Below are 13,618 nucleotides of genomic sequence, written 5' to 3'. Positions count from 1 at the left end.
CCAGACTTTACAGCAGAAATAAACACGTTTACAGCTTGGTAAAAAAATAAAAAATAAAAATGGTTTTGGTCTTTTTAGCCAGTTTTTTCTTTCATGACAACTGTACAGGGGGAATCATTATTTAGACTTAACACTATGCATAAGGTCAGGCAGTTTTGGCTGACAGGTTGTCTGCTGATAGTGTCCTAAGCCTCTCAATCAGATCCACCCCTCGCTCCTCCACAGTGCCAGCCTGTTGCCTAAATATGGTCACTTCTGGCTCCAAAAAACCAGGATGGCAACGATCGAAATGCCGAACTCGAGGCTTCAAAACGAGAGTCCACAAACCAATGGGTGATGTCACGGTAGCCATGTCCATTATTTTTACTGTCCATGGTGGAAACTAATGAAATGGGGGGTTTAGGGTCATCCGCAAAAAAACTGAGCATTTAACACTAATTCCGGTGAATATATATGCACTTTGTACTTTTCTGCATCAATTTATGGTGTAAATGTCTTTAATTTTGTCAAAATATAACTGATACATTCATGTATTTATTAAGAGGAGACAAATGCACATGTTCATATTTTCCAAATATGGCAGAAATGCAGTTTCTTTAAATGTGACTGGGTTTTTTTTTGCAAAAAGGGGGTTTGAACAGCATTTAAATCCAGTTTGGTGAACTGCATGGTAATTTTATATAAATATTGCAAAAAAAAAAAAAGGCTTCCCACAGACAAGCAGGCCCATATTGATTAATTATGCAATAAATAATTCAACAATCACCTAATTTTTATTCAAATGCAAACATGGAACTTTTACAGTAATCTGATACTGTTGCACGCATACACAGAAAAACAAGCTTCTCCCTCTTTCTCTCTGTCTCTCCCTCTCTCTCTCTCTCTCTCTCTCTCTCTCTCTCTCTCACACACATGCACGCACACTAGATTAAAAAAATGGCTCGCACCAATAGCAGCGAGCCAGCAGAATGTGTGGGCTCAGCAGAACAGGTCTGACAGATCCCAGTGGTGGACAACACACTTCTGCAAAAGCCAACACTGCTGATACTACTGCCATATCCATCACTGACACTGGCACACCAAGGTCCCATGCTGCACTAAACACTCCCCGACCTCCCCTTTACAGTACGCATGTGTGCATGTGCATGTGTGTGTGTGTGAGAGTAATAGAATGTGAAGCGGGTTTAAACAGCCCAATATAATCCTACTGATGGAATGACAACCACAACACTTGCTGACACACACAAAACAGACCACCCTGATTGGAAGACACACCAGGAAATTAGACCTGACAGCCAGCACCCCCGGCCAATCAGGTAAGAGAAGCAGCGAGATGGCCACTGGATCAGCAGAAATGCACGAGGAACATAAAACAGAAGTGTGGATAAACAGGCAAAAGTTAGAATGAATTCATTTCCTAACAGTGGCAGACTGAGATCTGATCCCTTTATGCATAAACAACCTTTGACAGAGCACACATGCCCCTAATGGTTCACCCCTGGACTGGATAACACCAAACAAAGATCCCTTTACTTTATTCACAGGACAGTTTAACCACTGGGCTCCAGTCCAGCTGGGTCTGTTTCCATTTAGTTACCGTGCGCACCCACTCCTGGCATCGGCCTCACTGTGGATTAACTAATCAATTTTGGAAATAGTCATACTCTCAAGGAAAGGGAGTGGTTTTTTTTTTAGTTCTTTAGTTTTCATATTCAGACGCCTGAGGTCAGATAATGATATCATTGCGGATATTTTTATTTTTTTATATTTTTCTGTGTCTGTGATCTGTCTATAGCTCTTAGCCGCAGGTCCATTGGTTATTGAAGATGTTTTTTTTTTGTTGTTTTTTTAATTGGTCACAAATACATAGTTACATTTGGAAAAATACACTCTGAATGATTTAATGATGATTTAATAAAAAAAAATAAAAAAAGTTATACAATCAATGACAATTTTCCCTGTGGTTGAAAATTGAAAATTATAATTGAAATTCTGAAGGAACATGTAGCCTTGTGCAATGGTGCTGCTTACTGATGTAGTTTTAAAAGTTCTTGGACAACAATGGAAGCGTATAACACAGAGTAATGTGCTGTATAATTCTTTTGCTCCACCAAAAATACTTCCCAGTAGGATCAATTTGTTGATATTAAGGAAAATATAGAATATGACCACACTTATCCTTTAAGCATGGCTTTCTGCAACTGCTGAAGGAGCTTAACATCTCACTAGACTTGAACGAATGACTCTGGCAAGTCAACACTCCACAAGCGGAAGAAAAGAAACAGCCTCATTTCCACTTGAAAGTTAAACATATACGGGGACTTTTCAGTGCGTAACACAGCCGTGAAACTTATTAGGCACAGAGAGGATCCCATAAACTTTCAATGTAAAAATCAATAACTGAGGCTGCACTTACGGTATGAGGTTTTCATATGACAGTACAGTGATGTGTTGTATTTTCTTGACCGCAAACCCTAAAAATATTTTTATAACAGTTGGAAAAGGATAATAAAGGCCCTGTTTCTTCCCTGTGTGTCTGCCAGGATAAAAAGCAGCTCTGACAGAGGCTGATGGTAAAATCAGATTCGGCTCGCAGGAGGTTAACTACTCATCTAGAGGAGAGGCGAGTTGTGTTACACTGACATTCACCAGCAGTGTGTGCAGGGGCATGAGTGGATATAGTATGATGCCGTGTGTGGTAGCATGTGTGTGTGTGTGTGTGTGCCTCAGGAGAGGAAACACAGCACCTCTTCAGATGACAGAATATGTGTGCTGAATTAAAAGATGTGTGTGTGTGTGTGTGTGTGTAGGTGTGTGCATGTGCGTGTGTGTGTGTGTGTGTGAGGATAACACACATACAGAGACACATACATCTCACAAGAGCATCGCCGCCTTGACAAATAGAGAGACAATGAAATATCTGCAGAAGAGAAAAATATGAAGGTTATCCCCCCTGAATCATCTTTTATTTATTTTCAAATCAATAACAGCAGCAGTAACAGCATGTAAGGCCTGTATCATTGTATCCCTGTAAGTAGTCCTTTGTGATACACAGACATCTCTCTCACACACACACAAACATGCCTTCAAGTTGAAATTCTTGCAAATACTCACACACCCACAGGGGTATAACACAGTGTCTTGCTACTCTCTGCATAATGACAGCTGAAACAAAATCTCTTCATTCACTTTTAAAGAGCAGCACGCTGCATTTACACACACATGTGCACGCACACGGCTGCAGAAGCCACATGATATGGTGGTTGTAAAATAACTGGGGCTGCAATTTGCTCAATCAATAGTCTAGGTCATGGGACACCCTCATCAATAATTAATGTGACTGCTGGATGGTCTAGTGGTCACATGCACATCCCTCTTTTTTATTACATGTTAGCTGAAAACCTGACCTGACCTTGCTGAGACTGTTTTTTTATTCCAATGCATCTTTTGGGATGCATAGAATGGTCCAATTTTTTTAATAATTTCAAAACAACAAAGATAATTTATCGACTAACTGGATGATTCTAAAGCAAATCCATTTTACTATTTTAAGAGCTTTATAGCTAAAGCTCAGTTACACAAAGTTACACATCCATGGTCAATGTGTCAAGAAAGCAACTTTAGATTCACAAAAAATTACATAATCCCATTAAAAGCATAGATAAGCCTTTAACGGGATATTTTACCAGCGCCCAGATCTCCCTGCTCTAGGGCTGTTAATCGAACCACAGACTGTAAGTCCGCATTTTTATATGCCCGCCACCACGGACACAAAGAATAGAAATGGATTACGAGAGAGAGACTTGCCCTTCGCACTCTTTTAAATGCAGACCAAACTTAGATCAGACTTTAACACAAGGCAGTGCTGTGTATAAACTAAGATTCTGTTACTGTTGTGCCTATTCTTGCATAAAATCTCTTCAGAAACACAATTTTAGTGCACTGTTTCAGGCTGTTCCTACACACTGTTTGTATATTTTCCTACAAAAAGTAGTGAGCCAAATTTTGTAGATATCCCACTTCATATCCAACAAAATTTTGAAGGCTTAGATCACATGACCAATGACTAGAGTAAAAAAAAAAAAAGCAGTGCCGAGTGGTCCATAAGGACGTAGGTTGGCATGGTGGATGGGTCAAAAAACACAGGACTTTCCCTCTGGACTTTGGCCAGCACAGTAGGGTTTGGATGTGTGAACTCTGACTCATTTTAAATGTACGTCCTCACCATGTTTCCCTTCCTAAACCTAACCTCCATAACTTCACGTTCAGTGCATAAGTTTAAATTTAGGACATTACGTTATTCGTGGGGCTCTAATTCTTAGGATATCATAGGACCTGTAGTATAGGCATTTTCATAGGAAGTCACAGTATACCAGAGTTTGTGAACAGGAGATGGGCGCCATACCAATTCCTGTTTAAAAACAGAGGCTAAAAAATCTGATTCCAAGATTCAACCAAGATTCTGTTACTATGCTGCTTATCTCATCTAAAATGTTTTCAGAAACATATGTTAGTTTACTGTTTATCTGTAATTCAAGATAATTTGTAACCAGCTGGCTGCCATGTTGTTTCCTGTGTCAAAATACCCAGGCTTGCATTATGTCACCCACAATCAGGGGCATTTATTGGTGCAGTGCAGTGCATTCTGGTAATTGTAGGTTTTCTACCTCTTGAGCAAAAGCAAATGCCACAGCTGTTTTCTTTCTGGTTTCTCTGGTCATGTAGCACCGATTTCAAAAGTATATGTGTCTCTTTACTGCATAGACAGCCCAGCTTTACGAGAAGAACATCTTCCCAACAGCTTGCTAGAATATACCGTAATCATCAGAAAAACGTGACCCTAGATAACACCCCCACATGTTTCTTCTCACATGACTCATGGCCTCTCGACCTTGACCTTACTGGTTACTAGTAAATTGATTGGTGTCACACAGGGAAAGTGGGAAAGCACCTCTTCCTTTGACCCGTATCTTTGTGTCAGCCTAGCCCGAAGCTTCAGGTTTGGTCTTCATCTCTTGCTCTTTCTCTTTCTCACACACTTCATGGTTCAGTCTCGTTGCAACAGCCAGAGCAAAACGCCGACCCAACAATTGATTTCCTGTTTCCATACCACCTCCGCCTTTTTTCTCTTTCACTCCGACAAGATCCCAATGACTTTCACTCCCTTTCTCCTCCCCTTCCATCTTCCTCCATCTCCACCTCCCCCTTCATCCTGCCCACCCTCCCCTAGTTCTTTTCTGTGGCTTTCCCTTCTCTTTCTTTCGCTCCATCCTTCTTCCCTTAATTGGAATAGCTCTCTTTGAAATGGAAAAGTTATTTACTTTGACAGCTTAGGCATTTGGCTGGCGGTCTTATCCGGAGCCACTTGTAATGTTACTGGAAACATGGCAACAGTAAACATCTCGCCCCCTGCCATGAAATCCCCCTTTGGGCAAACCAGTAACAAGCTACAGAAATCTGGAAAAGGTCAAAGTCTTTTATGAAACTGTGGCGCATTTTGGTGGGGAATTTTCACTGCCTGATAATTATGTCACTGTTTTAAAACAGTGCATCATGGGATGACACAGGCACATTGTTGACTAATGAGTAAGTACATAAACTGCAAGCAAAGCTAGATTTTCAACAAAGCAATTATGATCGTAAAACCATCCATCTGAATATCAGTTTATGTGTAAATTTCAAGGATTTATGGCATATTTTTTAAAATAGACTCCGAATTTTGGCACAAAATATTGAAAACCAGTGGCTACAATACATAAGCAAAAAAACCTGAAAGACTTACCCCTGAGATAGCCATAAGAACATGTACATTCGTCATGGAATAAAAAATACAAAAGACACATTGATAAACTGAAGGCTCCAGTTCTCTCTAACAGACTAAGTGACACAGACATCCATTATGCTGAATTACAATCAATTTGTTAAAGCTAATATGTCCGTAACCAGATAAAATGAACTCATTTTTGTCAGAGATATAAATGAAAGCAATCATCAAAAATGATAGGTTGTGTCTTGGGGCAAATTGCTCCGCATTCTATCTCCCTTATGTTCAATTATTGTCTCATTTGCCATGAAAATCTCATTGGGAACATATTGGAGTTTATTCATGTGTCACTTTGGCAAACCAATGTGCTGCTGCTTGTCAGTCTGAGCAGAGAAGCGATTCTGTACATCTGCAAATTTCCAGAGACACATTAACTATCCAAACTAAACCTTTTAAGCAATTCTGATGAGCGCTGCCAAAGCTAATCAGAATATAACAAAGGCCTGTAATGGGCTCGCAGCTCTTAAGGTCATAATTGCTGATGATTTTATATTGTGGTCGTTTCAGTCCTGTGCTGGCACAGCAAGAAACAGAGGAAGGATCAGGTGGGATCAGCAACATGCACAGTATTATTGTTGTCTTTGCTTATTTGTTAGAGAACTTCATGTCCCCAGTAATTGCTCAAATCTATCATTCCCAGTATGAAATGGGCACACTGTGGAGATCAAGAGTAAACGATGAAAAAAAAAAGTGTGTAATCACAGAGAAATTTCTCACATCTTCACAGAATGAGCTGAAACATTTGAAAAATGAATTGCCTGTTAAATTTCTTGCACGCTTTCAGGAAATACAATATAGCTCATGGAGATTTTTAATGTTTGTTTCATCCAAGAAAGCCAAATCTATATAATGACATAACTCAAAATGTGATGCTATGATACTACTGATGCCATGAGTCCAGACAGAGCTTCCTGTTTTAGTTCAGTCTTAGTCCAAATTTCTCACTAAAATTAGCAATAAACCAGCTCTGTGGTAGGAAAACTAGCAACATTGCTCATCTAGATTTCCTGGAGCATCTAAAAATGGGCCACCAGACCAATTTCTGACCCTGATGTTCAGTTTTATCATTGCCTCATTGACCTCATAAGCTGCATTTTCAGCAGCAATAGAAATGAAGCAGTTGGCTTCATCTACTGCAGTGATGTGGAGGGCCAGATTGGAGTTTGTGGTGCTAACTGCAGGCTAATGGCCTGGAGAGACCCCGCTATTCAAGTCTGTTTATCTATACACACTCAAAGAGACACTTCTGCTGCCTAGATTCATTCTATGTGTGTGTGTGTGTGTGTGTGTGTGACTCAGAGTCCAGAATACTAATCATCATAGCACACAACCACCAGCAGTTTCTGTCTGTGTGAAAGAAAGTTACCATGTGTATGTGTTTGTGTTAGTGTGAGTTTTGTGTGTATACGTGCATGCGAGCGCACGCGCAAACTGGCACAGTAAAGCTTAATTAAGTGATCTGATCCAACACTGATTTGCATAATAAAGCAGCCTGATGAGGATGATAAGAGGAGGACGAAAGGAAGCAGAGGAAGATGAAGGGAGGTAGAGGAGGAGGATGTGAGGAGGTGAAACAGAGGTAGAGGATGAGGAGGAAGTGCAAAGTGAGGAAGGTCTACATTACATGTGGCAGACAGGAAAGCACAAAGGAAACACGTGATTGTAAGTGAAAAAAACACCAGGCCACACAAACACATTATCACACTAACAGACCAAATACTGCGTGGGTGTGTGCATGCGTGTGTGTGTGTGTGTGTGTGTGTGTGTGTGTGTGGTTTGTTTGCATTGAGGTTTTATGATCAAAGCAACCGCTGATACTGCGTTTGAGTGTGAAATGATACATCTTTCCCACTGTATTGTCCAAAAACACTGATTTCCCATAATTACTGTTCAGCTTTAAAAACACAATTATTTCCAGTAGATTAGGGGTATTTTAGTGATTAATGTTATATAATTGTCAAACAAGCAGTTTCGCCAAAGTATGCTGCCTACACTAAATTAGATTTTAATAGTAACAAAGATTGACCATCATTTTTCAGTCTAACCTTCAAATAAATTAATAATAAAAGGCTGAATTTATTTTTGTTTCCTCCCTCTCTCTGCTCAGTTCAAGGGGAAATTAGAAGAATAAACACATCGGATGTCTATTAGAAAATACCTGTTTGCTTAGTTGCTGCACTGTGGTGTCAGTCTGAGACAATTTAAATCCAATGAAAAGACTGAGGGGCATGGGGCGTGACTCAGTTAACATCTCAAGATACTTATAAATTTCAGAAATGTCAATAACAATGTTGAAAAATAAGAAATTTTCACATTGTTATTAATAACAAGCTCAATGTAAATCACTTTAGAGAAGACTATGTTTCTATTTAAAGGTCCAGTGTGTAAGATTTAGTGCCATCTAGTGGTGAGGTTGCAGATGTGAAACCTGTGTGTGCCAAGTGTGCAGGAGAACTATGGTGGCCAACACAAAAATGTGAAAACCCAAAAATGCGAATGGCCCTGCTCCATATGTAGATATAAACGACTAATTCGAAGGCATTGAAAACAACAGCCAGTATCATTCTTATTTTCAGGTAATTATAAACTAATGAAAAGTTAGTTATGAATATTTTATAAAATGGATAGGTTTGGTGAAGCAATCTGATTGCTTGTTAGCCATGGTTTACTAACCATACATAATGGCAATGACCTTTAATCCTGTATTACATATTACTCTTCAAAGCCACATAACCATAGGAACTGGTAACATCTAATTAACTAGCCAGTTTGTTAGTTAGCTAATTAGCAAGCTAGCAAACTGCTACAATATGGGTACATTTATTGTCAACTTCAACCTTCGTGGTGGAAGGTTGGAGGAGTGGATTGAGGAGTGCGTATTTCCAAGGGGGAAAATCTGTTAATCTGAAAACACGACATACAGAAATATGCAAAAAATGGAAACTGGAAAAAACAAGTTATTGGCAACCAAAACTCTGAAGAGGAGCAACATCCTCACCACAGCAATCGACGCACCTCCACCTAACAAAAAGTTTAAGCCTATGAGCAGTTTTCAAAATCATCCCACTGACGCTAGACAGTTTTTAATTGGTTGTACAATAAATGGCAACAAACAACGTCTTACAAATAAATAGTTAAATGATGAAAACGATCTGTGTTTAAAAGGGATAACAAGCTAGTACGTTGCAAAGTAACTGCTTTGCACTATGTGCAGGTAGCCAGGAGGACCTATCTATTTGTCAGAATGCTTTATGAATGTGTTAATAAAAACAGCATAAATTGGAGCGTGTCTGTAACTTTCATATTGCCATACTTGGTAGATATTTTGTGAAAGTCCCCTTTGCGTTGAGCTAAACAATGCCCCATATAATCACAATGTACCACAGTCTGTCATGAGCTGTTGCTTAAATATATATTATTTCTGCCAATAGATGTCCCGAAATCCTACACACTGGACTTTTGATATACAGTATAGAATTTCATTATGAGGGTATGTAAGGACGCCGCATGTGATAGTTTGTAATAGTTTCTTAAAACTAAAGAAATGGAGCATGAGAATGAAAATGCTATTTTATTAAAATAGCATACAGTGTGTGTGTGTGTGTGTGTGTGTGTGTGTGTGTGTGTGTAGCTGCTGTTAAGTGAAGGACAATAAACTGGGGCAAAACAGGGCAAGTACTGTACAAACCCCACACACGCAGAGGCATGGATCAACTCCCTGCTGTATCCATCAAGGATGTAATAACTGCTTGCTACACACTCCACACTCCAGAGATCAGCCAGGTCAGTGAGAAAATCCAGGACAAGCCAGAAAACCACCCAAAACTCTCTCTCTCTCTACACACACACTGAGGTGACGTTAATTCTACTGCTATACATGCCGGGACACATAACTTTACCACACTCATAACAAATTTGTCTGTCCTGTTTTCACCCCAAAGAAGCTGGGGAGATGTAGAAGAAGGAGAGGATGAAGGAGGTTGAGAGTATAGGAGACAGAAAGAACATATTGGCACATTCCCATGTTAACCACACACACACCAACAGTAAACCTATTTGTGTTGAGCCATCACACACAGTACCACTTCTTGTGTTAACTTTTCACCAGGCCAACACACTAGTATGCGTGTGTGTATCTTTGTGTATATGCATTCATCGTGTTGTGTTTGAAGACGACACTGACCTCTAAATGCCCTCACACTCACCCAAACATGCACAGACACACACACACACATGCACATTCCGCTGCTACACTCCTTGGAAACACACACTGCACAACCTAACTGGCCTTAAACCCATTTGCCTCCACTCATCCTTTACAGCACTATTGTGCTGCTTTGAATGCAACTGATAACCAGCCATGTACACCAAGCACACAAACACACTAGCTGTCGTCATCTTGGTGATTTAGAGCTGGGGCCGACCATTGTACCGTAATCCCATGTGTGACAATTGTAGCCTGTGGCAACCATGTCACCATTTCCATGCTGATATGGGAAAGCTGATGTGGAACTCAGACAGATTTCCATCCTTTGCTTGGTTTACCATTGACAAGTAGGGGATTAATCCAAGCATTGATACGGAAATGGAATTCTAAAGGAATGTAATTATATATAAAGTAATCAATTACAGTGCATTTACTTCCTGTTACGAGTCCAATAACATCATCTCTTGACAGTAAAATTAAAATCATTAAAAATCTGAGTGGGGAATGGACAGATGCATGAGTGGATAGATGGATGGGTGGGAAAACTGGAGTGAAAAGCGACAGGGTAGAAAAACTCAAGGTAATTACTCTCAATTCCATATGCATCTTTCAACAACAAGTAAATATGTGTCCGTGTGTGAGTTTGTGTGTACGTGTGAGTGTGTATGTGTGTGCGTGTGTGTGCCAGGTCCTTTTTTGTGCCCCAGGACGGTTTTATTGACCAGTGCCAGAGAGGACACGCTCTCTTCTTTAAGAGAAAATAGGCCATCTACAATGCTGCTGGACACACACACACACACACACACACACACACAATGATGGTGACCCACTTCACTCAATGTGCTCAGTCGGCAAGACTTAAACAAAGGAATTGATGTTGGGCACTTTTATAATCACACCGATGCAAGACAGCACGCACACGCAAACCTCTGATATTATTAAATATGTTCTTATACATACAGAATTTATTATAAAACTGATAAATACTACAATAGTGGTAAGACGCAAATACATTTCAAGTATTTCCAGTTTATCATCTTGAGTTTTTTTGAGTTTTAATAATGATGCAAGTGCTATTTCAAAGCTTTTCGGCTATTATATTAAGCCACTTCTGTATTTACTTCCTTTTTTGAATTTTATTTTAAAGACATTCCATATAAACATAAATTAATTTCACCTAAAGGTGGAGTCAGTTATTCTATGGCAATACAGGTTTTGTCAAATTCAGTGAATATCTCCACACGGTCCACTAGCTCTCTGCACTATTAAAATCTGGTGTTCACACGCAGTCCTGGCTCTGTAAATGGGAAACAAATAGATTGGCTGGGACCAAGCCACACTATACTGTTTCAGCCAATCCGCAACAAGGGGCCTTCGTGGTTGTGCACAGGACAGGGGAAAGGCCATGGATGTATAAAGAGAAAAGCAGTGGGAGCGAGAGGGATGATAAATCTTGTACATGCCCAGTGGAGTGTATTTGTTTGGGTAATCTTTCTCCAGAATCACTGACTCCACCTATAACACACAGGGAATCTTTATTTTCCATACTTGATTTAAATTCTTATAAATATGACTACTGTGTTCTGCCTCCAGTTTGCCATCCCTCTAGTGTCTGTTGGAATTCATACGAAATGGCGTCCATATGGTTGCTGACATTGAGCCCCCATCAGGGAGAAGCTACTCTGCCTGCTGAGGTCTGGGTGGAGAAGTGTAGTAAAGCCCACTAGGGAAGACCACTTTCACTGCTGGAACACCTGAGGACGGCTGAAGGACACACACATACATATAAACACACACACACACACACACACACGTATATATGCATAAACTGACATACACCTACACACAAGCCTCAGTGCGGGGCTGCTGCCATATGCTAAAAAGCCCCCAGGCTCCTCTCACCTCAAACAACATGACATTCAGGCTTTCATATTGCCCACCGTGTTACTCTCACTGGGACCCGCACTACCCACACTAGAGTAGGGAGGCTGGGATGAACTGAAAACTACAGGAAAAAAAGACACACTTAGATCAAACTGATACTGGCTGTTGTTTTCTACATCTTACAAAGCATAATCTTTGGGGGATTGTCGCAGGATGAAATTGAATTCATTTTTTTTCTCTCACTTGCCCTCTGATCAACACCTTATTGTTGATTTTCTTGTTGAATGTCGTGGAATATAAATAGTTTCATTCTGAAACAAATAACGGCAACACTGGCGTTCAGCGGGCTGAAATTCCAACATCTGGTTTGCATCTATTGCTACGGGAGACAACATAAACTATCGTAAAAACAGGGATATGATCCATAACGATTTTATCCACTTTTAGTTTCCACTGTTCCATTGAAGCTAAAATGCTTGCTCTCACTCTTTTTTCCCTTTTACTTAGGCATTCTAAAGGTGTATTTCCTAGAAAAAAGACATGTAAGGGATGTTTTGTTTCATACAGGATCTGAATTTCAATAGAAAACAGTGATCAGAAGGGCTCAGCTGGAGCCATATAATACAAAGAAGACAAAAATGGCTCATCAGCTCAAAGTACTTTACCTGAAATATTTATCTTAGACCACGTCATGCAAAAACCACATTACACCTTATTCCAAAATAGCACACCTTATCTCATTACCTCACACCAAATCAAATATTTCACATGTATCTCATTAGTTCTCACCTTGACAGTGAACATCACCCTATGAATCTCTGACAAAAGCAGGAAGGTCACAATCTATTTGGTAAGGCCTGAGAATTCCTCTGTGTAGCCCATGCCCGAGGTGGCTAATAGGATTCCCCTGCATGCCGCGGGGGATAAAATGAGAGGCAATTTGATCAAGGTTTCGTATAACAAAATAATAATCACATTCACAGCTTCATGCCAATGTCGCAGCCCCCTCCACTTGCAGTGTTGAGCATTCAAATTAGCCCTATCTCATTTGATGCCTTGTTATGTTCCCCGGTGACGCTCCTAACCTGTGACATTCTCTTGTGAGAGCAAACAAAAGAGAATAATTCGAAACAAGAACAAGACACAGGAAGTCACAGACGTGGATGTTAGACTTAGTCTAGGTATGTCCAAATGTGATCTTGTAGTTTCATTTGCTGTCGACGCCCTTATTATTGCAACTGAATATCTTTTTTTAATCAAGCAAATAACCATTAAATCTGGAAAATACATATTCATCCAAATGAACATTTGTGAATAATTATTTGTTACTTTCTTTGGACTCCTTTTTGGAACACCAGCCACTGATTGTTTTATACTGTTGTCATGGAAAAGCACATCTGCTGGATAGAAATAATTTAAGCATGTTGACGTGGAGGAGACTTAATTTGCCTGCATAACAAACGAATGAGAAAGTGCCTTTTCTATAACATCGTGTTGAATACACATGTACCTTCAACAGCACCTTTAAGGAAGATGGACTGACTGTTGTCTTACAGTAGCAAGAGATTTCTACTTTAATTTCTCTTTAGGAAGATGTCATGGTGGCTAACGCTTCGCAATTTTACCATATCTCTATACATTAAAAAAGCACTAAATCACATGCCCTCAACTCAGTCTGGCTTGTTACAAAGTCTGACATAGCT

The 13,618-nt window shown here is 39.9% G+C and overlaps 1 protein-coding gene across 3 annotated transcripts in view; it reads right to left on the bottom strand.

The window, feature by feature from the left end:
• epha3 (eph receptor A3) overlaps positions 1-13,618 on the bottom strand; it is a 114,877-nt gene that overhangs the window by 52,055 nt on the left and 49,204 nt on the right. The gene's annotated exons all lie outside the window — the stretch shown is intronic.

This window comes from Epinephelus moara, chromosome 7, assembly GCF_006386435.1.
Source record: "Epinephelus moara isolate mb chromosome 7, YSFRI_EMoa_1.0, whole genome shotgun sequence".
Taxonomy (NCBI): Eukaryota; Metazoa; Chordata; class Actinopteri; order Perciformes; family Serranidae; genus Epinephelus; species Epinephelus moara.
The sequence above is the reverse complement of the archived record's forward strand: the minus strand, read 5'-3'. Positions and strand labels throughout refer to the sequence as shown.